We start from the raw sequence: 27,279 nt of genomic DNA, 5'->3' as shown, positions 1-27,279 counted from the left end.
AAGTTCGGAATTTCTCCTTTCTGTATATTTATTTTTAATTATTCAATTTCTAATGTACCATTACTTAGCACAGTTATACATTAGCAAATATCCTCCTTTTTTTCCATTCTTCTTGACTTCTTTAGAATTTGATCTTTAAAGTGCTTAATTTATGCCAGATTTAAAGTGTTTCAACTTGTCTTATTTCCCAATTAAGTCCTCCTTCTATTTTCACATTTTTATCCTTCAACACTCCTAAAAGTACTAAACTTTGAAAATTTTGTGTCCCCGTGTTATATGCTATTTTTATTTACTTTTTTTTGTTTTGTCTTAAAAACTCTTTTTCTTCTTCTTCTTCTTCTTCTTCAAAAAAAAAAACCTCTCCTTCAGTCCTTTACTAGCTGAAAAACACTATCGGTGCTTGAATCAACTTGAATAACTACAAGTATATTTTTGTCATGGGATCTTAAGTTAGTGATTAAGGGGAAGCTGATACCAGGAAGAGTGAAATTTTAAACAATATTTATGTAAACAAATGGTGACTTTGGTGGGCATACAATATAATATACAAGTGATGCATCATCATGGATTTGTATGCTTAAACCCTATATAATTGTATTAACTAATGCCTATCTAACAGATTCAATTTAGAAGAAAAATATCTTAAGTATTTTGCATAATCAAAAGCTATAGCAGAGCAGTGAACAATTAGGATTTGCAGTAAAGAAAAGGTGCTCTCGACCTTGTTAATAGTATGTTTGAAAGGAGAAGGAGAGGCTAGAAGATCATTAATCCAAGAGAGAAGTGAGAAAGTAACCACGGAAGTAAGGGAGGAAGAGCAGAAAGTTGAATGGAGAGGTATTCAGTAGCTTCAATACATGAAATCAGATTTAAGAAGTAAGTGAAAGAGTAGTGATGAGGATTTCCTCAATTCCTGCAGGATGAATCTTTGGTAGAAGGAAGGAGATAAATTCCAGTTAGAGTTTATATCTAATAATTCTATGGAAAATACATGTTTAAGAATTTAGCAAGAAACTAGATGTCTTTATGTATTTAATGATAAATAAATTCACTGCTGCTTCAATCCACTATTGTATTTCAGGTTATTCAAAAGCTACAGAAACAGCTTTATTCATGAAGATTATTTGAGATAGTTGATACAAAGAAAGTGTGTTTGAGTATGTATTTGTGTGTTGTGGAGTACATAGGAAAAGAGTACCTGCATTTTTGAAGAGCAAACTAATATTGACAGTCCTAGAAGTCTTGTGGTCAGAGAGTGATGATTCCAGAGGTTAGGAGTTTCAGATATCACGGCGCTGACATGAAGGACCTCAGGGTCTCGTGCAGAAACTTTGACGTATCTCAGAATCATTGACATGTAAGATAAAGGCAGAGAGAATATTGGTCTATGATGTGAGTTACTATTGATGTTTATTAAATACTTTCTCAAAAATATGTTTATCGTACATTAATGGCCTGTTTGCTGTAGCAGAGTGTATTTGATCTTTTGTTATAAGAGAAACAGACTTAACATGGGAGAGGAAGGAAATACACTGTGTTTTCCATCTGCTGTACTATTTTCTTGTTCTTCTTAATATATCTATTTCTGGGCTCATCACTAATAGGATACTTGAAGGAAAATGGGTCCTTTCATATAACTATGACTTATGTAAGATAAAACATGTTTCAAGTAGACTTATTGCTTTTTATAATAATTTTTAAGATTTATAATTTAAAAATTAAGCTGCACGTTAATAAAAATTAGATAGTTAATATGTAACTTGAAACATATTAATCAATAGTAAAATTTTTGGGATTAAAATCATGCTCAACGGTGTGGTGTTAACAAATTAGTACTTGTTTTCCCATAAAACAATTAAGTGTGTGCTTACTAAAGCATACTGAGAAAATAATTTAGTTTCTTTTTTCTTAAATTCAGGTTTCCAACTCTTATTAGATCCTATGCAGTGAGCTTAAACCAATACAGAAGATAGCTGAATAAATCTGTTGATTATATCATTTTTTTAAAAAAAGTGTTGTTGAAATTTGTGTTGCTAACATAAATACATGGAAAGATTAATTGTGATCTACATACTAGGTAATATCTAATACATTTGTGATATTGTTGTAATTAATGCTTCAATAGAAAATGCCTCTATAGTAACATTCTTCTATATATTAAAGCCATTCTCTATAATAAAAATAAGAAAAATTTAAAACAATGTAAAAATTAGGTATAAGATTACATTTCTGAAATTAATGGTCTTCATTATATCCACTGGTAAGGAAATGTCATATATTTCATTTTTTATGGTTAAGTAGTATTCCATTGTATATATGTACCTCATCTTCTTTATCCAGTAATCACTCAAAGGACACTTAAGTTGTTTCCATGTTTGGCTATTGTGAATAATACTGCAATGAACACAGGAGTGCATGTATCTTTGTGACTGTTTTCAAGTTGTTGAGGCAAATATCCAAAAAAGGAATTGCTGGGCCACACTGCAGCTTATTCTTAATTTGGGGGGGAACCTCAATACTCTTTTCCACAGAGGCTACACCAATTTACCTTCTTATCAGCAGTGCAATAAGTCAAAGGAAAAACATAAAAAACATATGATTTCAGTCATATGTGAGACATAAAGCAAAAAGCGACAAATGAGCAAACATCTCATAGACACAGATGGAGGTATGGTGGTGATCAGAGGAGAAGGAGGAGGGGAGAATGAAGAGGGTGATGGGTCAAACAGAGGGTTGCGGAAGGAGGCTAGATTTTGAGTGGTGAGTACACAGTGGAATATAGTGATGATTTATTATATAGTTGTACACCTGAAATTTATGTTATTGAGCAATGTTACCCCTGTACATTTAATTTTAAAATTCATGTGAATTTTCTTTCAAACTTTCTATTAAAATATTAAACAACATAATACATATTGTTCCTTTATAGAATACTGCCAAGTAAAATATGATAGGTTTTATTTAAATATGAGGGTTCCACTGTTTTGAGATTACATTTTTATTGAACTCCTGACAAGGATTAACAGACATGTTTGGAATGTTCTCCCAGGAGCTGTTTTCTTCTAAATGCAAGACAGTCTATAACTCAAAAACAGGCAGGGATGAGTCACATCTAGTTAGAGTCAATGACACAGTGCTAATGCATTCTAAATAAAAATGTCATTAAGTGAGAACAAATTTATATCATGTTTGCCATTGGAATTCACAAGTGGCAAGAGTGTACATTGTGTTTGTTACAACTTTGATGCTAAAGATTTAAAGAGCTTTGCTTTAGATGGATACTGAAATGCGAAGTGGACGGTCATGCTGAATTTAAAAGTGTGCCTTAAGAGCTTATTAAATCTTTATATATGAGGAAAACATGGTGATAGATAAATGCTTCTGGTAAATACCAGAATATGCAGTTTGATATGCTTGTTACGGCAAAAAAGAACAGTCTGTAGATCAGAATGTGATTGTTTTCATTCTTTTCTGGCTAGTGAATCCACTGGTGAACAATAACAATAACAACAATGTCACACTCTCTACTTTTTAAAATGGAATTTATTGGGGTGACATTAATAAAATTATATAGAATTCACGTGTACAATTCTGTAGTGTTTCACCTATATATTGTGTTGTGTGATCACCACCCAAAGTTATGTGTCCATCCATCACCATTTAGATCCCCTTTACCCTTTCTACCTCCTCCCACACCCCAATCTGTTCACCTTTTTCACCCAACCCACTTGTACCTTGTAGTTCATGGAAAGAAACAGACTTAAATACAAAGGTTAATCTATTTATCAGACAGATGACACCAGGGTTATAGAGAAAGAAATGATGTATTATGATATCTTAAAATTCCAAAACTCTCATAATAAGGCTTCCTTGAGAAAGAGCCTCTGACCAGTTAAGTCAGCTGTGGAGGAGGTTCAGTGGCATTTGAGATCCAGAGAATGTTGTATCTAAAGGGCCATGTTACAGGCAGGAAGAATAAGGTGTCAGTGCTGGGTGTTGATATAGTCAAACTTGTACTTTCAAAATAAATTAATGGATAAGGTGTAAATTATACACACATATACATACATACATATATATGTGCATATATATATAGATGTGTGTCCTTCCCTCATTTGTTTTTTTAGGAGCTGAGTGCTGCCAATTTAATTATTTTTTAAAAAAACATACATTTAGTTGAACACATTTAACAGTTTATGCTTTGAAACTTTTATAATTTAGAGGACATAGCAAAGCATTACAAAGTGAGTGAGCATATTTAAGGTGTCCTGCTGTTGTATAAAAACGAAGCTTCTAAGGCTAGACTTTAAGATAGTCCTACTATTCTGGTTTCAAAACATGAAGTTACCTTGGAAGGGAATGCATTTTCTTTTAATGTTATATGAAAACTAGTGAACCAAAGTACTATTTCTCCTATACTTGAGGAATTCTTTAAAAAATATCAAAATTGTTGCATTTCCTTGGCTTCCTTCCCATTCCAAAAACTACAAACAAAACACAATAATTGTAACATTGCTCTTTATTAACTGATTTCATCCAAAGTGGGAGTTTTATTTTTAATAAGTCCTTGAAAGTTTATTAATAGGCACTCGGAACACCAGTTAATTATTCATTTGAAGCTTATTCTATAAAGGTTCAGAAAAAACAGCAAAAAGCATGATATTATCAAAGCCTGTTGTCATTGTTTATTCTTGTATTCTTTTATATCAAATCCATGTTTCTACCCAGCAACAGCATTAAAACAAATCTGTTGAAACATGATAAATGGCACCACCTAGGAAAGAATTAAGTTCCTGCCATTAATCCTTTGAGAGGAGACTATCTTTACTTTATGTAATTTCTACTTAATCTTAACAAGTGCACATGAAATCTTGTTGGTCTTATATGTTTTGCTGAGGAGTATTTAATCAATTGTTATCTTGCTGAGGAGTATTTAATCAATTCACCTGAAGAAAATATACTGGTAAAATGTCTAAATAAAACTATCTTAATTAGGTATTTAACCTGAAATGGTCAATGTGTTTTACTAAAAGTGAAGGGTTAGTTTTATTAAAATATAAAAAATTAAATGATCCAGTTTATTATAAATGAGATGTGTAAGACTACAATGTTTGTTAGATAATAGAAATATCTATTTCTTTGAAATAGATATTATATAATGTTAAACCTAAAATGTCTACTTATACTTTTATATAGAAAGCACTTTTCCACAGACATACCTAATTTTTAAATTAACATGGAGGTACAATTTATATGCAAAAATATTCACATATTTTAGTTGTTCATGACTTTTGACAAATATATACACCTGTGTAATTGTGTCTCCAGTTTTTTTGTTTTTTTTTTAAATATTTTATTTATTTATTTTCAGAGAGAGGGGAAGGGAAGGAGAGCAGGAGAGAAATATCAATGTGTGGTTGCCTCTCATGTGTCCCCCACTGGGAACTGGCCTGCAACCCAGGCATGTGCCTTGACTGGGAATCGAACCACGATCCTTTGCTTTGAAGGCCTGCGCTCAATCCACTGAGCTATGCCAGCCAGGGCTCCAGTTTTAATATTAAGTATTAGTCTCTCCCCAGGAAGTTAACTCACATTCCTCTGCAGCCCATTTTCTCTGGTCTTCAGTCCAGGCAACCAATTGCTGGATTCATTTTACATGCTTTAGATGTTTTTATGCATGATTCAGATAATATTTTCTAATATGTATTGATTATTTTATACTCAGTACAATATATGTGATATTCACCTGGATTGAGTAGTGAATCATTAATTTGTTTCTTTCTATGATTGACTAGTAATCCATTTCATAAAAATATAAGTGTATCCATTCACCCAGTAGTGCATATATGATAGCACATGTGTGTGTATATTCTTCATCTTATACATATATGAATATGTATTTTAATTTCTCATTTTGTCTTAGTGATGCTTTATGAAAATTGCTTTTCTCAGAAAAACCTGAAATTCTAAACAATACTCATCAACAAATATGTCTGTGACAATGATTTGATTTTCCATAAACATGTTCCACTTATTCCAAGTAATATTTCAATTAATTAGATTCTAATGCATCTAAATTTACATCTGCTTATTATTCCTAATAGCTTATACTATTTTTTGTTTCTTTCCTTCAGAGTGCATAATTACAATAAAATTTAGTTTTTAGATAATTTAGCATTAGTACCATAGCCTCTTACATTCTAGTCCATTTAATAGTTTACCAAGAATAATATAAATATTACATAAACCATAATTAACAGTGAAAGTAGAATTTATCAAATACAGTCCTGATACCAACAAAATAATATTAGACAAATTTGTTGAAGGTGTACTTAGAGTTCATGTATATTATTTTAATATAATTTCAACATGGTAACAAAAAATTTAAAGTAACAGAAGCTGATGATGCTGTTAAGTAGAAACTATGTCTTACTTTTTATATTCTTACCTTATTTCCACAGGGAATAACTCTTTACCTTTTCATTTGATATTAGATGATCACAATTCTAAATACTGTGTTGAACAAGTAGGCTTTGAAGAGGGGTTGCAATCCCTCGGGTGGAGGGTGTATATCTGAAAATCTCAAGAAGCATTTACTTACAAAAATATATGCACCCTTATGTTCATCTCAGCATTATTCATGGTGGTCAGGAGTCCTTTGATAGAGGAATGGTTAAAGATGCAATGCATGTATAGAATGCAGTACTACTCAGCCATAAGAAGAGATGAAATATTACCTTTTGTGTAACATGGATAGACCTTCAGAATATTATGCTAAGTGAAATAACTCATTCACAAAAAGCAAATAATGGTATAATTTCACGCATATGTGGGATTTGAAATTGAACTCATAGACACAGGCAACAGCATAGGGGTTACCAGAAGAAAGGAGGTGGAGAATAGCAGAAAAGGGTAAAGGTGACCAAATATATGGTGATAGAGATTGATTTGACTTTGGGTGGTGGGCACACAACGTAATATAGGATCATGTATCATGGAAACGGACAGCTGAAATCTATGTAACAATATGAACCAATGTCACCCCAATAAATTTAATAATAAAGAAACTAGATCATGATTTGTCAATTCTGTCTAAATTTTCCTGAATGAAAGTAGAAATTATGTGTCTTTCTCTCTAATTGTTCATTCCATTTTTTTATTATTTATACTTTACTTTAGTTTCTTTTATATTTTTAAATACTATACTCAAAGATCTGTTTACTAATACATCAATGTATACCGTTTTTCTTGACTTTGTTCTATGTAAAGCAAGCAAATCAGGTCAATTCCACTTCAGTTCTCTATTTGACAGCTTATGTCAGCTGCACTTGTGCACATGCAGAGTTTAGTAGATCTATGTCTTGCTCTAGAACTACAATGAAGTCTTGCTCTCAGTATTTATAATATGAGTCTAGGAGTTGATTGTCAATAAATTGCATTTATTTTTATCATTATACAAATATTTGTTATTGAACCAAATAGTGGACCTGTAAAGCAACAAATGTAATCTGAGGATATTAAAACTGTGTTTCTTAAAGGAGACTGATGCAAACATTAGACTCAAATAAATACGTTTTTCTTAAATTTTATTAATTGAACATCCTATGTACTTAACCATCATAATATGCTTGATATACTGCCTGTAAAACAAAATTTAGTGATAATAATTTTTAATAAGTACATACTTTATTGACAAAAATGGGAAACATGAAACTTGAAATAACTAATTCTACATAAATTATACAGAAAATTATATATAATATAGATATACTATAATTCTATGTATAACATATTTAGAATCTATAGAAACAGTGTATAAAACATAATATCTTATTTAGCTTTTGATTATATCCATGTGGTCACAGCTTTTTGAATAAATGAGTAGCTATCACACAATGTAAATCTTTTGTATAATATTTTAAATAATGTGAAAACTATTTAAAATGAATGTTTAAGAATTTAAATATCATAAAAACCTTATATTAATAAACATAAAGACATTAAATTATCTTTTGAATTTCCTAGTGATCTGGTCATTGTCATTTCAAATATAAAGAATTAGAACTGCCATATTAATTGTTTAAGGAATATATACTTTTTTCAAGTACATAGACATTTAATTGTTCTTTAAAATTCATGCTTTCAAGATATTGCCAAGAGTAAATGATTGTATTCGAATTATACAATTGTTACCTCTGTAGCACTTCAGTCTCTTTTTTTACTGTTGTTCAAGTACAATTGTCTCCGTTTTCACCTTCCCACCGCCCCCCACCATCCCCCCCTCCACCATCCAACCTGCCCTCTTTGGCTTTGTCCATGTGGAATGGAATGTATCCTTTCTATCACAAGACAATTGGGACAGTTCCTTATGAAATGTGTAATCTACCTTCACAGTCAATACTAACTTTTGTTTTGCCTCCAAAACAATTTTAGTTATCTATCACTTAACTTGCAAGTTATAAAAAAATAGAATTATAATATCTGATAAACACAAGTTGCAGAAAACATAAATTATTTTACTGAAATTATTAGTTTTTTATTTTATTTACTTATTTACAGAGAGAAGGGAAAGGAGGGAGAGAAACATCGATTGGTTGCCTCCTGCACACCCCCCAAGTGGGGACCTGGCCTGCACCTCAGGCATGTGCCCTGACTGGGAATCAAACTTGCGATCTTTTGGTCCACAGTCCAGCGCTCAACTCACTGAGCTGCATGCACCAGCCAGGCCAAAATTATTAGTTTTATTAGGCCATTTCTAGATGGTCTCAGTCTTGGGAGAGCCATTGATNGAGAAACATCGATTGGTTGCCTCCTGCACACCCCCAAGTGGGGACCTGGCCTGCACCTCAGGCATGTGCCCTGACTGGGAATCAAACTTGCGATCTTTTGGTCCACAGTCCAGCGCTCAACTCACTGAGCTGCATGCACCAGCCAGGCCAAAATTATTAGTTTTATTAGGCCATTTCTAGATGGTCTCAGTCTTGGGAGAGCCATTGATTAGAATTTTTTTTCATTTTTAAACTTACAAAATAAGAAAACATTCTTTAATCTACTTGAAAAAGCTTTATGCTATAAATATGAATTTTATAAAATGTAACTTTAAGTAGTACAGAACAAATACATATTTATTTTTAGATTTTACTTACTGACAAATGTAACAGTTACTGTTTGTGTCTATTTAGTAGGTCAGTTTTAAAATTTGCCTGGTTTATTTATTAGGAGAGGTCCATCTTGAACAAGTATTAAATATTACAAACCAATTTTTTATCTGAAAAAGTGTAATCTGCTTACAAAACTTACTGTCCCAGCTTTAATAATGTATTTTCTTCAGGGGTGAAGATTGAGGATTTTTGTCATAGTGTTTGTTCCAAATTATCATTGTCCTGGTGATTAAAGAAAGAAGTGATTACATTGATGTTTACCTGAATATTTCATCATTTGAAACATTTCTTTCCTTGTGAGGTGACTTAAGAAGCAATGATGTTGTAGAATGCGAAGATAAGACTCCTGTTTTAAGTGGTCAAGTAACTCTGACCCATCTGGCAGTTCATCAGTGGTGGACTGGATTTAAAAAGAAAACTGTCCTTACACAGTTGAGAGCTTCTTGTAATATCTAGTCACCAAAACTTTAATATCAATAATGTTTCATGTTGAGTCACCTTCCATCCTTTCCTTAAGAACTAAATTGGTTCTCCGAAGCACTGAAAAGATTTCTATCAGAATAAAGCCTTTTACGAGATGATGGAATCCAGCTTGAGTGTACAAATGGCTGTAATTTTTACCAGATACTACTGAAAAACTTGCACAACGCAATAAAATATAAATTCTCTTTAACTATAGCCTCTATTTATGAGAGGAAGTTATGGGGTAAAGAAGTAAAATATAGTTATTCTGCTAGAATGAAGCTCTGCAACAAAGTCTGTGTCATGATCTCCAGAAAATACTGAGAGAAAACACCCGGTGTATGTCATACATTTTTGAAAGCTGCTTTCAAAGTGAAAAAGGACTGCAGAGGATATTCAGTTTTAAAAGTTGAGAGGAGAAAGGCCAATTTCCCTTTAAAAGTACAGCACCTATTTGCACACTAACTTGTGTGAGTGTATATGCATATTATTGGCAAACTTATAAACTTTATGCAACTTAAATGTTAGTGCTAACAACTTTTTGGATTTTGAGAGTTTTTTCATTTTTTTTATTGTGGTATACTTTTAAAATCTTACAATATGATTATTTGTTATGCTATCAGAATTTTTAACCAAAGAAGAAATTGTTCTTTTTATATTATTTAAAGCCCCTTTGAAAAAATTAAAAGTACTTTAAACATTAGACGTTTGAGTGATTTAATTATTAGTTTCACTAAACTAAATATTTCAGTGTCATTACTGTACCTTGAGAACTTTACAGAAATTCAGTGTCGCAGGCTCAGCCCAGTCCTGCTCAGTCAGAGTCTGCACTTTGACAGGTGGTTTAAATGGATGTTGGGATGAGAAACACATCGTTTAGAGGGTTTCCAGTTCCTTTAATAGCTCTCGTGTCTGAAGAAAGGAGATGTTCTTGTATGAGAAGTTAGCATCGCTAAACACAAAACAACACAACCACCACAACAGCAAAATGACACTGAGGGGAATGGAAAATATAATTTGGGGAAGAATTTTCCTTTCCATCCATTTCAGATTCATGGAAAATGCTATGAGCATAAGTGGTACCCTGAATTTCTTGCTGTAGAAGTTAGTACTTCTTTTTAAACTTTGAACATTGACAGCTACACTTGCCTAAAGAGAAACGTTAGCTTTTCTATCATACCATATGGAGAAAAATAAGCAGTTTCAAGGATAGAAAGTCAATGACGGATTCATTGTACTTTGTAGGGACTTTATGCAGCTTCTCTCATTTCAATGACCTATAAATACATCAAAGTATACGGAGCTTTACCAATTAATTATGCAGTTTATCTCTCTGATATCCACATTATAATCCTGCATCCATTCCCCTAGTCCATAAGAAATCATTGAGAGTCTATCACAACTTGGTACTTTAGCCAGTGGGTGGTCTTGGATATCTGAAGATCTCCTGTTTTGGCAATTATTGGCACAGCAGGACTCTGCTGTGTGTTTCAAAATGCAGAGTTATATGGCTCCTTTAGGATTAAACCCTATTTCAGTCTTTACAGTACAAAAGATAAGTAGGGAAAGTATAATTGAAACTTAGTTTTGAGAAATGTCAAATTTTTTCACAAGTTATTATCAAACTATATTACTTAAATGTTTATTTTTCATGCATATTTTTGTCAGTAAAACAAATACTGTTTTGTTTTAAAGTGATCACAAAATAAAATCATTAATACAAACAAAAATGTGGGTTGTTTAAACTTTACAAATGCTCTGGCGTGAATATTGACTCTGGCCACCTTCCTTTTTTATTTTGAGACTTGGAGGTCAATAGCTGAGCTGAATTCACAGCACATTGTTGCCATCCATTCGTGTAAGTCTTCAGTCTTGCTTTATTCTATGTTTTGTCCTTGAACCTCACTCCAAAAGATATCTATTCCACCTCATTTTAATAAATGTTCTTAAATGTACACAGTGTTCTATGATACGTAGTTTTAGTGCTTTAAATCTATATAAATAATATTGTGCCAAATTTCCTTGCTTTATGCCAGTTTTACTGGTAGTGTGCACATCTAGCTGCACGTTATCAGTAAACTCACCCATATTCTACCTGCTCGTTGCCCCAGGAATGCAGACATCTAGATCGCCTCCTGAACCATGTCACCACAGAAAACTCAAGCATTGTATTGCAAGTTGTAATGGACTTTAGCAAGATTTTGTCTGAAATTCTACCCCAACAGTGGCTATCCTGATTTGCAAGCCTATGGACATACAATTTCATTGCATAGTCTCAGAAAATTGTTTTCTAGTCACTGGCTCAAGCAGTGCCCAAGAGTCATTGCCCTGGCTGGTGTAGCTCAGTGGATTGAGCGAGGGCCTGCGAACCACATGATTGAGGTTCGATTCCCAGTCAGGGCACATGCCTGGGTTGCAGGCCAGTTCCCAGCAGGGGACTCACAAGAGGCAACCATACATTGATATTTCTCTCCTTCCCTTCCCTTCTAAAGATAAATAAATAAAATTTAAAAAAAAAGAATTGCATCTCCCCACTTTTTCCTGGCACTGGCATGATCCATTTTTTTGTAAGTTTCATTCTTTGCATGTTATTTTTGTCTTACTTTATATTTATTGGATTACATATAAATTATTGAGGTACCCTTTTGTGAGTTGTATGTCTTATAACTTAATTTTATTTTTCTATTAATTTCCCTGATGTTTCTTTTTTAGGGTCTTTGTGTTGTCTAGGCCTATATATCAATACTGTCTGAGAGAAATTTTTGTAATGCTGAATATATTCTATACGTGTTGTAGTTAATACTGTGACTGCTAGCCACGAGTGGCTATTGAACACTTGAAATGTGACTTCAGAACTCAATATTCACCTGGATGTATTTTAATTAATTTAGATTAAAATATATATAACCACATGTGACCACTTATTGGCATACTTACCATGCAGCTGTAGATGTTGATACTTTGTTGGTATTAGATAATATTTTGTAGTTTATTTTGTGCTATTTGTAATCACTTTCTTTTAAGCAGAAATCTCTTATTTTGATGTATTCCCATTTTTTTCACACAATAAAATGTCTTGGAAATGATGGAATGTCCTTAATGCATCATATCAGGAGGCGCATGAACTCAGTTTGTCCTATCACATTTCATGTTAACTTTGTTTACAGAGTAAAAGCAGTGTCTACCAGGTCTCTCTATGGCAAACTGTGTATGGCTCCCTTCGCAATTCCCTTGCAAGTAATGAGTGGGGAAATAGTTGCATCCCACCTGAAATCCTGTTTTCAAATAAAGTTTCACTTACCTATTTTAGTATCTATTAAGAATTCTGGTTTTCATCAGTTATTACTGTGATGTTTGTGAAATGGTGATTTTTCTGATTTCAAATAATTTCTTCATTAAGTAATTTGTATCATACTATAAAAAAGACTTTTTCTTCTCTACCATTTATTTATTCATTTACATACATATGAATGCAGATTCATTATTTTTATTTTATCCAATGCTTTATACTAAATATCATTGTTTATTTCATTCTAAATATGGCCATGGTTTGGCCAATAGGAGACTCTTCAAGCTGGCTCTTTTTATTTCTGAGATGTCTCATAGTTCTTCAGATATGTCCTAACTAGCTGGCACATGACAATGAAGGCTTATCTTTCCTTTTCAGTCTTTAGTCCTCAAATCAGTCCTTATCCAATACAGCCTGGTGCTTGATTTAGGAACACATAGCTGGGAGCTAGGTATGTTGTTTTCTACTGGAATGTCAATACTTCAGAGTTCTCTCAGTGACCAGAGGTAGAAAACGTATATATTCCATATATTTTTCTCTCTCCCCTTCCCCCTCCCCCTCTTTGGCTCTCTCTCCAAGTTTATCCAGGTATTGTTAATTCTAGTCCAGTATCCAACAAAAGAGAATTCATCTAGTCTTCCCCATGTTCCTGATGGCTTTTTATGTGATCCACTCCATTTTGTTTGAAAATTATCTGTAGAATTTATTTGAGGCCTGAGGTGAAGGTGGCTATTTCCCCTTGTTGATGGCAAGGCTGAGATTCCCTCTGGGTTACCCTGACCCGGACAGTGAAGCTTTGTCATTACAGTCTTCGTTGGTGGAAGGTCCCCAATGAACCTTTCAGCTAAGCAGGCACAGAGCTGTATTTCCACATGCACACCTTGCTAAGGGCTCAGCAATCAAGTCCACATTCCTGAGATGTTGATAATACACTCAGGGCAAAAGTAGCTTTTGTGCATTTTCGTCGTCTCTGGGTCTACTTCTTCACCTGTTTTCCTGGAGATTTCTTATTATCTGAGCGTTGTTCTTGAGGGGAAGGTTTTGATATTTTGTGCAGCTTTTTAATTAATTTCCAGTGGGAACATTGGCCCAATAATTTAATAACATTAGTCATAGAAATGGAGGATTGGATCTTAATTTTCCTGTACAATTATTTAAATGAAATTCTATTTACCTTGGTCTATTTACAAGAACTTTTAAAGTAGTTCTGAATAAAGCTAGATTTATACACAATCAAAGATGATATTTAGCTGTTTTAATTTTCATTTTATACAATAAAGTTTCTATCAACAGAGCCAAAATGATACTTAAAATTTATATTGTCATTTTCACAGACTCATTGAGATGTACTTCATATGCAGTACAGTCCATTAATTTGCAGTTTCCATTGAATGGTTTTTAACAAATTCACAGGTTTGTACAGCTGTGGCTGCAATCTAATTTTAGAACATTTGATTCACCTCCAAAAAAATCATATTAGTAGTCATTCCCAACCACCACCTACTTAGCACTAGGCAATCACAACCTAGTTTCTTGCTCTATAGATTTACCTATTATGGAAGTTCGTACATAAATGAGATTTTACAATATGCTGTTTTGGGGGACTGGCTTATTTCTCTCAGCACAACATTTTCAAGGTTTGTTCACCTATCTTGTAGTATGTATCAGTGCTTTATCCATTTTTATTTCTGAATGACATCTGATTATTTGTGTATATCACATTTTGTTTCTCCATTCATCAGTTAATGGATATTTGGGTCTTTCCCTTTGGCTGTTATGAATAACACTGCTGTGAACATCTGTGTTTTTGTGTGGATGTATGTTTTCATTTATCTTTGGTGAAAATGCTGGGTCATATTATAATTCTATGTTTGACAATTTAACGGCCACATTGGTTTACAAAGTCATTGCACCATTTTACGTCAAATTGGCAATATACAGTCTCCCATTTCTCCACATACTTTCCAACAGGTGTTATCTGTTTCTTTCTTTCTTTGTTTTCATTATAATCATCAGATTGGTTGTGAAATTATATATTATTTCAGTTTTGATTTGCATTATTTAGGTGGCTGATTATTCTAGTATTGTTTTCATTATGTTGGTTATTTGTATCTTTTCTTTAGATAAACATCTAGATATTCTGCTCATTTTTAATTGATTGATTGATTTCTTATTGAGTTGTGAGATTTCTTCATATATTTTGAATACAAGTTTCTTATCAGCTATATGATTTACAAGTATTTTAGCCCACTTTGTGGTGCCCTTCTTACACATTTATTTGTAGTACCATTTGCATGGTAGAAGTTTTTTTTTAATCTGTTCATGTCCACCTTATTTATTTATTTCTTGTTACTTATATTTTTGGTGTTTTAAGAGGAGTTTGCCTAATTAAGGTCACAAAGAGTTATTCCTATGCTTTCTTCTAAGAAGTTTATTGTATTAGTTCTTACAATATTCTCTGTGATACACTTTAAATTAATTATTGTGTATGATGTAAAAAAGGAATCATACATCACTCATTAGCCTGTGACTATTCGGTAATTCCATTTCTTGAAAAGGCTATTTTTCTCTGCTTTTTACACCCTTATAGGAAATCAATTGATCACAAATGTGCTTATGTTTGGACTCATTTCTATTTCATGAATGTGCATATGTATTCTTGTGATAGTACCAGAATGTTCTGATTATTGCAGCTCTATATAAAGTTATGAAATAGGAATATGTGGTTCCTCTAATTTACTCTTGTTTTTCAAGAGTGTTTTGGTTCTTTAGTGTTGCTTAGCTTTCAACATGAATTGTAGGATTCACTCACAATTTTCTGCCAAATAATTAGATGACATTATGAGAAAGGTAGGACAATTTAAGAATTACTTATATTTTAACAATATTGATTATTCCAATCTATAAACATGTGATGTATTTTCATCCTTTTGGATCCATGGTATGAGCATTCCACTTCTTTTATTAAATTTATTCTTAAATATTCTGGTCATTGCAATGCTGCTATAGGTAGAATTGTATCTTTATTTTATTTTGGAATATTTCTGTGTAGTGTTTATAAATACAACTGATTTTGTATTTTGATCTTGTATCCTGCAAACTTGCTGACTTATATAGTTTTTATAGTAGATATTTTGGAATTTTTTATGTATAATATCAAGGTATCTGGACATAGAGGTGATTTTACTTTCTCCTCTGTCTATATAAATTTTACTTTTTATTATTGTATAATTGCCTTGGAGAGAACTTCCAGAGAACTTACTTCTGCAGCATAGAAGAGACAAGGTCAAGTATCTTTGCTCATTCTCTGGGTGGGAGGGAACATTAGGCACTTCACCCATCAGTAAGGTGTGCACTTTAGAATTTGTGCAGATATTTTATGTCAAGGTCAGAAAGTCTGCTTTTATTCTTAGTCTGTGGAGTGTACTTATCATGAAATAATCATGTGCTTTTTATCATTTATTTTATTAATATGGTGCGTTACATTGAATGATTTTAGAATGTTAAAGCCATCCTGCATCCCTGAGGTGTATTCCATGTAGTCATGATGTCTAATACATTATATACATTGATATATCTTGTGTGCTTATAGTTTGTTAGAAAATTTTGCATTTATAACCTATTCTAATACCAGTCTATACTTTTAAAAATATATCTTTCTTTTTGCATTGAGATTAGAACAGCTCAGGACTTATTTCACCTCTATTTTATGAAATAGTGTGTGAAGTGGTGTTAATTCTTTAAATGTTGGTAGAATTAACCATTGGGACCCTCTGAGTCTGCACTTTTCTTTGTTAGTAGTTTTAAATTAGTACTACCTAATCAAATTACAAAATTTAAATATATATATATATATACATATATATATATGTATACACACACAAATTTTCTATTGTATTTTCAGTTACTTGCCACAGTTTGTGTCTTCACAGAATTGGTACATTTCATCTAAGTCATTTAATATTTTGGCATATAGGTGTTTACAGTATTTCCTTGCAAACCTTAGTATTTCTATAAGTTCATTAGGAATGTCTTATATTTTATACTTAATTTTAGTATGAAAGTTCTTCTTTATTGCATTATTTTTATTTACTAAGTATTTTTATTGTAACATTTTAATTATGTTCATTTTTTACTTTATTTAAAATTTATTTTAGCAGTAGTTGTTCTGAGCCTTATAGTAGACATTGTAATTTATTAGTGTCTACCTGTACCTAACTTAATTTCAGTGAGATATAAAATGTTATTCCTCCATAGCTCTATCTCATCTTCTTTTTAATGCTCTATTGTAATACATATTAGATCTATATATTTTCCCAACCTCAAAAATGCATTGTTAGAATTGATATACTGTTTAGTTTTATATCCTTTAAATAAGCTGAGAGAAACAAAACAGGCAAGTATATATTTAAAGTGTTTGTTCTGCCCTGGCTGGTGTAGCTCAGTGGATTGAGTGCGGGCCTGTGAACCACACACTCACGGTTGGATTCCCAGTCAGGGCACATGCTTAGGTTGCAGGCCAGTTCCCAGCAGGGGACACATGAGAGGCAACCATACATTGATATTTCTCTCTCTCTCTCCTTCCCTTCTCCTCTAAAGATAAATAAATAAAATCTTAAAAAAATAAAGTGTTTGTTCTATTAATCTCATGTACTGTATTCTGTTTTCTTTCCGTCTTCCAGTAGTTTTATCATTATGTCATTTTTCTACTTTAATGCCGCTTTGCTCCTATAGCCTCCTTTGTATGTTATTGTCAAAAATACAATATTTCTATGTGCCATAGGCTTAACAATACTATTATATACATATATTTTGCATATACATATTTTAAATTAATTGGCAAAAGGGGAGGAAATAAGCAATTATATTCTATTTTTAATTATACAGTCATATTTATTAATGTTTTTATGTGCATGGGGATATGAATTACTGTCTGGTACTACTTTATTTTTACCTTGAAAATGTGTTTTGGGTTTTTTCCTTGTCATTGTTTTGTTTTGGTATTCCTTGGTATGAATCAGCTTGACTAGCAACAAATTCAGGGGGTTTTTTGGTGGGGAATCTCCTAATTACACTTTCTTTTTTTAAATAATTTTTTAATTTAATTCTTGTTCAAGTACAGCTTTCTGTCTTATATTCCCAACCCTGCCCTCTTCACACCCCATGCTCCCCGCCTCCCTCCCATTTCCACCCCCCACCCTTAGTTATTGTCCATGTGTCCTTTATACTTGTTCATGTGAGTCCATCCCCTTTTCCCCTATGATTCTCTCCCCTCTCCCCTCTGGACCCTGTCAGCCTATTCTGTAATTGAGTGTCATTGGTCATATTTTGCTTGCTTGTTTGTTTTGTTTAGATCCCTGTTAACGGTGATATCATATGGTATTTGTCTTTCACTGCCTGGCTTATTTCGCTCAGCATAATGCTTTCCAGTTCCATCCATGATGTTGCAAAGGGTAGTAGTTCCTTCTTCCTTTCTGCAGCATAGAATTCTATTGTGTAAATGTACCATAGTTTTTTGATCCAGTCATTTACCGATGGGCATCTAGGCTGCTTCCAACTCTTGGCTATCGTAAATTGTGCTGCTATGAACATCGGGGTGCATAGGTTCTTTTGGATTGGTGTTTCAGGGTTCTTAGGATATACTCCTAAGAGTGGAATTGCTGGGTCAAAAGGCACGTTCATTTTTAGTTTTCTTAGAAAATTCCATACTGTTTTCCATAGTGGTTGTACCAGTCTGCAATCCCACCAACAGTGAACTAGGGTCCCCTTTTCCCCACAACCTCTCCAGCACTTGTTGTTTGTCTCTTTGTTTATGATAGCCATTCTGACTGGTGTAAAGTGGTATGTCATTGTGGTTTTAATTTGCATCTCTCTGATAGCTAGCAATATCGAGCATCTTTTCATATGTCTCTGGATCCTCTGTATGTCCTCCTTGGAGAAATGTCTGTTCAAGTCCTCTGCCCATTTTTTAATTGGGTTGCTTGTCTTCTTTGAGTGGAGTCGAGAGAGTTCTTTGTATATTTTGGAGATTAAACCTTTGTCTGAGGTATCATTGGCAAATATGTTTTCCCAAACAGTTGCTTCTCTTTTTGTCTTGATACTGTTTTCCTTAGCCATGCAGAAGCTTTTAATTTTGATGAGATCCCATTTGTTTATTTTTTCCTTTATATCCCTTGCTCTAGGGTATAATTACACTTTCTTTAGTGACAGTTTTGCAGGATGTAAGCTATTTTATTGTGTGTTTTATTTTTATTTAATTTCAGTGTTTTGAATTTGACATTTCATTACCTTCCAGTGTTCATTGTTTCTAGTGAGAAGTCATTCGGTAAATTATCGAGATCCCCCTTGAGAATTTTTTTGTGTGTTTGGTTTTCAACATTTTAAATATGGTAGTCATGTGTCAATCTCTCTACTTTTGTTCTACTCAGAGTTGGTTATGATTCTTGGAGATGCAGATTATTTTTTAATTAAATTAAGAAAGAGTTTTGACATCATATTTTAATATTTATTGTACCATGTTCTTTCTTCCTATCCTTCTGTTACTTATATGTATATATTCATGAGCTAAATGTTTATTTTTTACTTCTCTCTCCTCTATATTATACGATCTATATCAATTTATCTTCAAATTCACTGATTTTTTTCTGACAAATCCAATTAACTATTGAGTACTTTTGATGAGTTTTTGTATTGTTATACCATTTAACTCCAGAATTTCCAATTGTTTTTTTGACACTTACCTCTTTATGAATATTCTCTATTGAATGAGACATTTTCATCATACTTTTCTTCAATTACTAAAGCCTGCCATGATTTCATTTATAGTTGTAACAGCTGTTTTGGATTTTTGTCTTCTAAGTCCAGCACCTGGGCTCCTTAAGACAATTTTCTATTGCTTGCTTTGCCCTTCTGTTATGTCACTTCTTGTTTCTTGGCATGTTTTGTAATTTTTTTGTGGAAAAATGAATATTTTTAGATAACATATTATAGCACCTCTGGGTTGGTCTGTGAATACTGGTCCTTCCCTTTGGGTCTTCTTTTCTTGTTTTCATTTTCATTTCTTTAGCAACTTGGCTTGCCTAGTTCGGTGAAGTCTATTTCCTCTGTCATGCATCACCTGACATTGCTATTCTGAGAGCTCAGCCTTAGACCAATGCACAGGTTAACTGGACCCCGTTTTCTCCAAAAGAGGACAGTGGCGTTATTGAGAATATTTTTGGCTATCCATTTCTATGATTTCCCTGGTGATACGGACCCTGGCCTGTGGGGTCCATGTGTCGTATCTGCAGCAAACAAATTCACACGGACTACAGAAATCCTGTGGAGAAAATGGACAGCACAGCCACTCTCTAAGTGAGGGAGAGAGAGGGTCCCGGCCTCTGCCTGTACAGGCTTTTATTGTTTGTTGTTTTTTTTATCTGCACATTACATTGAGGATGGTCCTCATATACTATGCACAGGTTTGCTTTAGATGGTTACCTCATACAGAAAACAAAGGAGAGGATGCTGCTAATTATATCAAAGAAAAAGGATATTGCAGATCAAGGGGAAAAGTGGTTGAACTGGTTACACTCCATACTTGGGAGGTTTAGCACAGACATTAGGAAATTAAAGATATGCAGTAAACATTTTCTGCCTCAATCCAGGGTGAGGGAGTTTTAGCAAAAGCAAACCTCAGAGTAGACCAGGTACAATGCAGGCCTGATTCCCCACAGGAAAACTTATCTGTTGATGTGGGTCCTGTGTACTGACCTCAATCCTCACTGGCCTTTTCCAGTAGGGGCTGGGCTACATTTCCCATACCACACAGATAGGTTCCCTATATGCATGGTATGGCTTTACTGGTATCATAACAAAACTTTAGCCTCCATGAAATAGGAAATGATTGATCTAAGGTTTTCTACGATGCCCTGAGACTTAAAATGCTACAAAGTCTAACATCATTAAAGGTTGTTCTCTTTGAAATGATGGTCTTTGAGTCCAGTCCTTGAGACTTCCTGAGACTCCAGATGGCCCTCCTCATACAAGTCTCTTTCCTGGATTTTTCTCTGTTAAATCTCTAGCTGGTTTACCACGTGGAATAGCTGCCAGCATGCAGCTAACAACCTCCCCGTAAAGATTGGTCACTAAAGTATCCACACTCTGTTCCGAATAGGGTCATTTACCTTAGGGAGAACTAAAGAATGTTCTGTTCTTACAGCTTTTATGTTCCCCCTGGGCAGAAACTATGTGCTACTATTCTGGAACTGAAGGTGGAAAAGTGGCCTGGTTGTCTAAGAGTGACATCTAAGCTTTATGAGCAAGGTACTGGGCTGGGGAATAAAACTATAGAATAAAACTATTCTATAGTTCTCTACACTCCTCTGCCCCTGCATGGAACCTTTGTCTACAGGCTAGCTCATGTGAGAGTAATCAGAGCCCAGTACACTTGACCTGTTCTGCCCCGACCCTATGAATGGGAGCTGGTTAGAGCTCTAGCAGAATAGAGATTCTCCAACACAGGCCTAGGGGGATGTGAATGCCAGTAGCCTGCCTGCTCTTGGGAAAAGACTGTCACTCGAAATGCATGTTGAGAGAAGAGGGAGGCCATCTTCTCAGCCACTCTGCCTGAAAGAGGCTTCCATCATACTGAGCTGGAGAGTGCAGTTTGGAGCTGAAACGTGATTTTTCTTCCTTACAATGTCTTTTTCTTTCCTTGTGAAAGCATACTTGATTTGTAATTCTTTTTCATCCTTGTAAGTGTGTGCTTATTTTCATCTTTATTGTTCATTCAACCCCACTAGATTATAAGCTCAATGAAGGTACAAGATATATATCACTTTTTTCTCCATTTATTCACCCTTGCAATGAGAGGACATTCAAAATATTAAGGAAGGAATAAAAAGATTTTATTGCTGCTTTCTTCATGACAGTTGTAATAACTGCACACTATTTGTTAATACCTGCAGTGCTCCAGATGGTTAATGGTTTGGGGTTTGAAGCTCTCATTGCTGCTTAGTAAGCAAGAGATGGCAAAACAAAAGATTACCTGTGCCTTGCACTTCAGTCCCAGCAGTCAATCAAAATGGGGAGAAAGTCTACCCTTCCATTACACAGGTCAGAAATTGTGAGGTTTTTGATAATGCAATCGCAGCTCTCCCAACTCACTCAGGGCATTCTGGGGCAAGTGTCCGCGTCCTACTTTTCTGAAATGGAAACTTAGCAAGTAAGCTAGCAGAATTTGTAAACATGAAGGACTTTTATCAGAAAATGTTCAGGCATTTCATGTCTTCTTTCACATTGTGTTATATAGTCTCTCTCCTTGAAAAAGGTATAGTGTTCTTGTTTTTATTTCTTGCAATAGTTGACATGAGACAAAGCTTATTGGTTATCTCTGCGTCTCATTAAAAGGAAAAGAGTATTATATGTGGTTATTAGAAAATATTTAAGGGTGCTGTTGAGGAGAATAACTTATTGTAAATATTTGTTTGGTGAGTAAATAACTAAGAAGTTTTTAGAAGTGTGAAACTAAAGTGTCTATGACCTTGGAAAATCTTTTTATGTCTCTAGATTTAATGTCTGTTTCTTTAAAGAGATTTAGTCAGAAAATAGTAATATAAAATTGATTTCTGTGTCCAAAAGTGCTTTCAGCAATTTCTCCTTCTAATTAAAAAAATGTAAATTCATATTTAATCCAGAAAAGCAGATGAAGAATTTAAAAATGACAATGCATTGATATAAAAGGAATATAAAACTTAAATATGATCTAATTACCCATTTTCTTTTCAAACAAATTTGGATGTACCTGAAAGCTGAGGAAGTAGTTAGCTTTTCTCTGTTACTTTTTCTTCCTCTCAACCATAGTTATTATAACACCTTTTCTGTCCATTGACAATAGAAATGAATGAATATGAAACCTCCTTCAATAAGTGATTTCACATATATACTGAATTATCTTAATACATTTTCTTTTAAAAATACTTGAAGAAACCAATGTTGTTATACTGCCCAGATGAATATAACCAATTTCTTTTTCTAGATCAAAATTTCTTGACAGCTCCTCACTGTTTAGAAAATGGATATTTTATATCTATTTTCATGATACGGGAGTATTCCCAGCCTCAAGCCAGGGTCTCCCCATCTTTATTTTTTGAGTCCATCCTCACACACTCTCTGGCTGCACCGTGTGACTGGCTGTCCCCAGAGCATTCTATGAACTTTCAGCTCCACATCTTTACTCCTGCTCTTCCCTTGGACAAATATTCTCTACCTGGGCTGGTCTGTTCGTTTTTTAGTGGTCCACTTAATAGCTATCTCCTTTTCATCTTTCTCTGAATTTCTTTGCCTTGTTGAGTGAAATTAATTATTTCTCTTTCATTTGTGTTGCCATAGTTACAGCATGACATTATATTTACATCTCCCCAGTTCCTCTCCTGCCCTGTGAGCTTGTTGAGGAAAAAACGATTTGGTTTTCATGTTTGCATCCCCAGCACCAAGTTCTGTCCCTGACATATTGTAGGTACGATTTTGTGTGTGTGTAATTTTATGGATACAAGGCAATGGCCAGGACATCAAGACTGAGACAAAACACATGTGAATTTAAATTCTAATTCTGCCACCCAATATCTCTGAAATTCGGAAGCGCTGCTTAATCTTTCACGGACTCCTTTCCCTTAACTATAAATTAGGGTTAATAATACATACTTTGGATGATTGTTGTGAGTATCAGATGAGAAACACCTCGCATGGGGATCAGTACAATGTAGCTGTTTTTCCAAATTAAATTGTTTAACAACAGTGAAATGTCTTCTGGGGAAAGAGACCAAGGGTGGACAATGAGTGACAGTGAGTCTTGGTGTGTTCTCAGGGGTGCTTGTTACTGAGAACAAGCAGCTTCCTAAACAGGGTGGCCACCAGGCCCAAAACCTGCCCATGTCCACAGATCCGGGAGAGTTGCTTATGCACCCGTCCAGCTGCTTGCACAGCTTGTGACCCTGGGAAGAACTCATGACCGTCATTCATGTCGGTTCTTTGCCTCAGAGTAAAGTGATAAGCAGGGTTGAATTATATTAGGGCTATTAGGATGAAAATAAATGACTATAGACATTAAGTCCATGGATATTTTAGAAAATAGTCCTTAAAGTAAGATTTGATAAATTTATTCCTAATAACTTATTTTAATATAGAATTATTTATAAAAATCAGTACATTTGTTGTTAGAATTGAACAAATATTTTTCTCCTACAGGTTTATGATACAGACTGAATGTCTCTTGCTTGAGCAAATTTATAAGTGTTTTAAGAGGGCTGCCTAATCCTAACCTCTCTTCTCAATTATAATAATCCTAATAACAGCATAGCCCTTAGTGTGCCCATTCATTTTGTCAACAAACTTACCTGCCTGTCCATCCTTATGTCTCACACACTCTGCTTAGTCACACTGCTTTTGTCCCCTGACCTCATCAAGGTTTTTCAAGCCACTGTGACTTAGGTGGTGTTTCTTCTTGCTGGGAACCTGCTCAGACATTTCTTTCCCAGGGTAATTACTACTGCTTCTTTACAACTCAGTTGTCACCGCTTCTAGCTACCTCCCTTGACCTCTAAGTGTTCAAAGAATCCTGTGACATCTTTACCATGGCACTTATGTCTCTAAGTTGACCTCATCTGTTTATGTATTTCTCACTATTTCTTATGTTCCTCTATTCCAGGAGCCCTGGTTATTCCTTTCTGTAAACCCAGAATCTAGCGCAGTGCTTGTTGGGCAGCAGGTCAAGTGCAGACCTGCACTGTCACCTCTGTGTCCTGAATAATGCTGCTTCGAGGCAACACATTACCTGACTGAGTCCCCAGATTATGTCATATTCTGTAGCTGCCCTTTGACTTATTTTAATTTTTGTTATGGTCACATCAGCTATAATAGCATATTTTCTTCTAGAAATAATATTCACTTAACATTTGTGTTGGATGCTCTTCTCATGTATCTTTTTTAGACTTCTGATTTTTCCGTCTATATCATGATATTTTAAAAAGTTAGAATAATTTGTGGCATATACTGGTGCAACAAAAGATACAGTCCTAATAGTGATTCAGAGAGAGAGAGAGAGAGAAAATGATGGAATATTTCTACAGAATATGTAATGTTCTATAGTTTTATAAATTGGGAAAAACAAAAATTAATGGAGAAAATATTGTTCTGTAGTTCTTATTTAGTATTTACTTGTACATTTTTACTTTTTTCAATGTCATATTTTTAAAAAGGCTAAGTATGAAAGCTCACTAAGCATAGCTTACAAGATGTTAAAGTGTCTCTAAACGGTGGGGTGCCTGGCGCATCGACTCGGCCTTTTCCCACAGGAACAGAGGCCTCTACAGTGGCTTCGGTCACGACAGGAGTTGTTACTCAGTATGATCACCAGGGCCCTTAAGAGCCCTGGTGATGTATTTCTTTATCAATTGGATGTTCGTAACTAACTTAACCATAACACAGAACAGAGAAGCTAGAAATAGGCTGACCTATCTTTAAAGAGTGACTCTATCATAGAGTAATTATGCCAAAAGAAAGAATATAGTGTCTAAAATTATATATATATATATATATATACTTAAATATGCAGAAACATCTAATGAACAAGATAGTGAATTCATGAGAACATTGAGTAATATGTATTATAACCTAGGATATTCAATACATATAACTAATTCCATAGGAAAAAAACAATATTCTACTCCAAATGATAGATGCATAATCTTTAGAATTGCCCATCTTGAAATAATTATCCTTCACTAGTTCTCCATGAAATCTGTTTGAAGAAAAAATTGACTAACTTGAGTAATTTGCTTAAAAAAGAAAAAAACCTTAGAAAGAGGAATTTGAACTAACCTCTTCCATTGAGATTTGACATTCCTTTGAACTTGTACCTAGGTCTGTCTACACAGTTGTGAATGCACCTAATGAGGATTTTCATAATATTAGGATGATCTCTTTGGAAAACCCCATTTAAACTTATTGTCTAATCCTGTGATTTTCAACTAGTGTGCCACAACAAATTTTACAACATGTAATTCTTTACTATTTAGTCAGGGCTACTGACCTTGTCCTTTATATTGTCAAATAAAAAAAATAACAACAGCCAACACAACAATAGCCATCCAGTGTGAATGAATAAAAGTTATACCTATGTTGTGTCAGGCCAAAAAAATTTTTATGTGCCACAGAATTATAGCAATTAGTTTATGTGTACCGTGAGATGAAAAGGGTTGAAAATCTTTTGTATAATTTATAAATAAAGCTATCTTTCATGAAATTTGTAAGATAAAATAAGACTTCAGGTTCAACTATTTCCTGGTATCCTTTGTACAAATTAATTTAAAATAAAACTTTTTGTTTCTAATTATTAGGAATTTAAATTCACTTCTAAATTAGAAACATCATTTGTAATTCAGGTGTCAAATTCCAATACCACAGAATAATATTTTAAAAATCTAAACAAAATATTTACTGCTTCCTTTGTATGGCAAAGAAACTTAGCAATTAATTCTTCCTACAATGCACCCATATTTTGCTCTGTATAAGGTGCACCCACTTTTAGTGCTACTGTTACCAAACAGGGGTCCAAGGGAGGCAATACCTGGCCCACCCAGGGATGAAAAAAACTGCTACAGAACAACAGGGGCCCCTTCCAAAGACGATATACTAATATAAGATGATATACTAATATCGTCTTATACCAAAGACGATATACCCCTACTGGGCTCGTCTGTCCACCACCAGAGGAAAGACATCTCTCAATGCCAGAGATTTGTGAAAGGAAAGAAAAGGTTTGTTTAAAGTTGTACAGACTTAAAGTAGTGACCCAATGTCCCCATTAAAATATCGAAGTCCTTTAGGATAACCACAGACGCCCACAGCAATTTCTTCCCCCCTGTCCTAATTCGGGGTACCATATCTCAGGAAAAGAAGCACATCTGTGTTTCAAGCCGCTAGCACCATCAGCTGTGTCGCTGTCCAGGCAGGATCTCTAATTGCTCCAAAGCTATGTGGTACCTTCTCATGGTCCACTGGCAAACAGTTCTTTCACTCTTCTTTCAGGCAAAGTCTTTCCCGCTTCCCAGGCCACGCAGCCAAAGGGATCACTCCCAAAGCCAGGTGGGCCTTTTCTACCAAAGCTGCAGGGATCTGCACGCCACCAAAAATGCATGGCTTTCTTCTTCACCTGCCTGCAGGGGTCCCCACTCTGGCAAAACCGCATGGCTCTCTCTCCCACCTGGGCAAGAGGGGTCCTAATTCTGCCCCAAACCAAATGGCTCTCCCTTCAATGGCTGCCATAACTGCGGTTTAAATCCCCGCACCAGTCCTCCTTTGCAGCCCCATTTCCGACTCCTCCCACAA

At 34.4% G+C, this 27,279-nt stretch overlaps 1 protein-coding gene and 1 pseudogene across 1 annotated transcript in view; one reads left to right on the top strand and one right to left on the bottom strand.

The window, feature by feature from the left end:
* LOC118985826 (succinate dehydrogenase cytochrome b560 subunit, mitochondrial-like) overlaps positions 1 to 23,913 on the bottom strand; it is a 45,770-nt pseudogene extending 21,857 nt beyond the window's left edge.
* ZNF804A (zinc finger protein 804A) overlaps positions 1 to 27,279 on the top strand; it is a 279,643-nt gene that overhangs the window by 196,311 nt on the left and 56,053 nt on the right. The window lies entirely within an intron of this gene.

The sequence above is a fragment of the Sturnira hondurensis genome, unplaced genomic scaffold (assembly GCF_014824575.4).
Source record: "Sturnira hondurensis isolate 20B ecotype Veracruz unplaced genomic scaffold, ASM1482457v3 Scaffold0004136, whole genome shotgun sequence".
NCBI lineage: Eukaryota > Metazoa > Chordata > Mammalia > Chiroptera > Phyllostomidae > Sturnira > Sturnira hondurensis.
The sequence above is the reverse complement of the archived record's forward strand: the minus strand, read 5'-3'. Positions and strand labels throughout refer to the sequence as shown.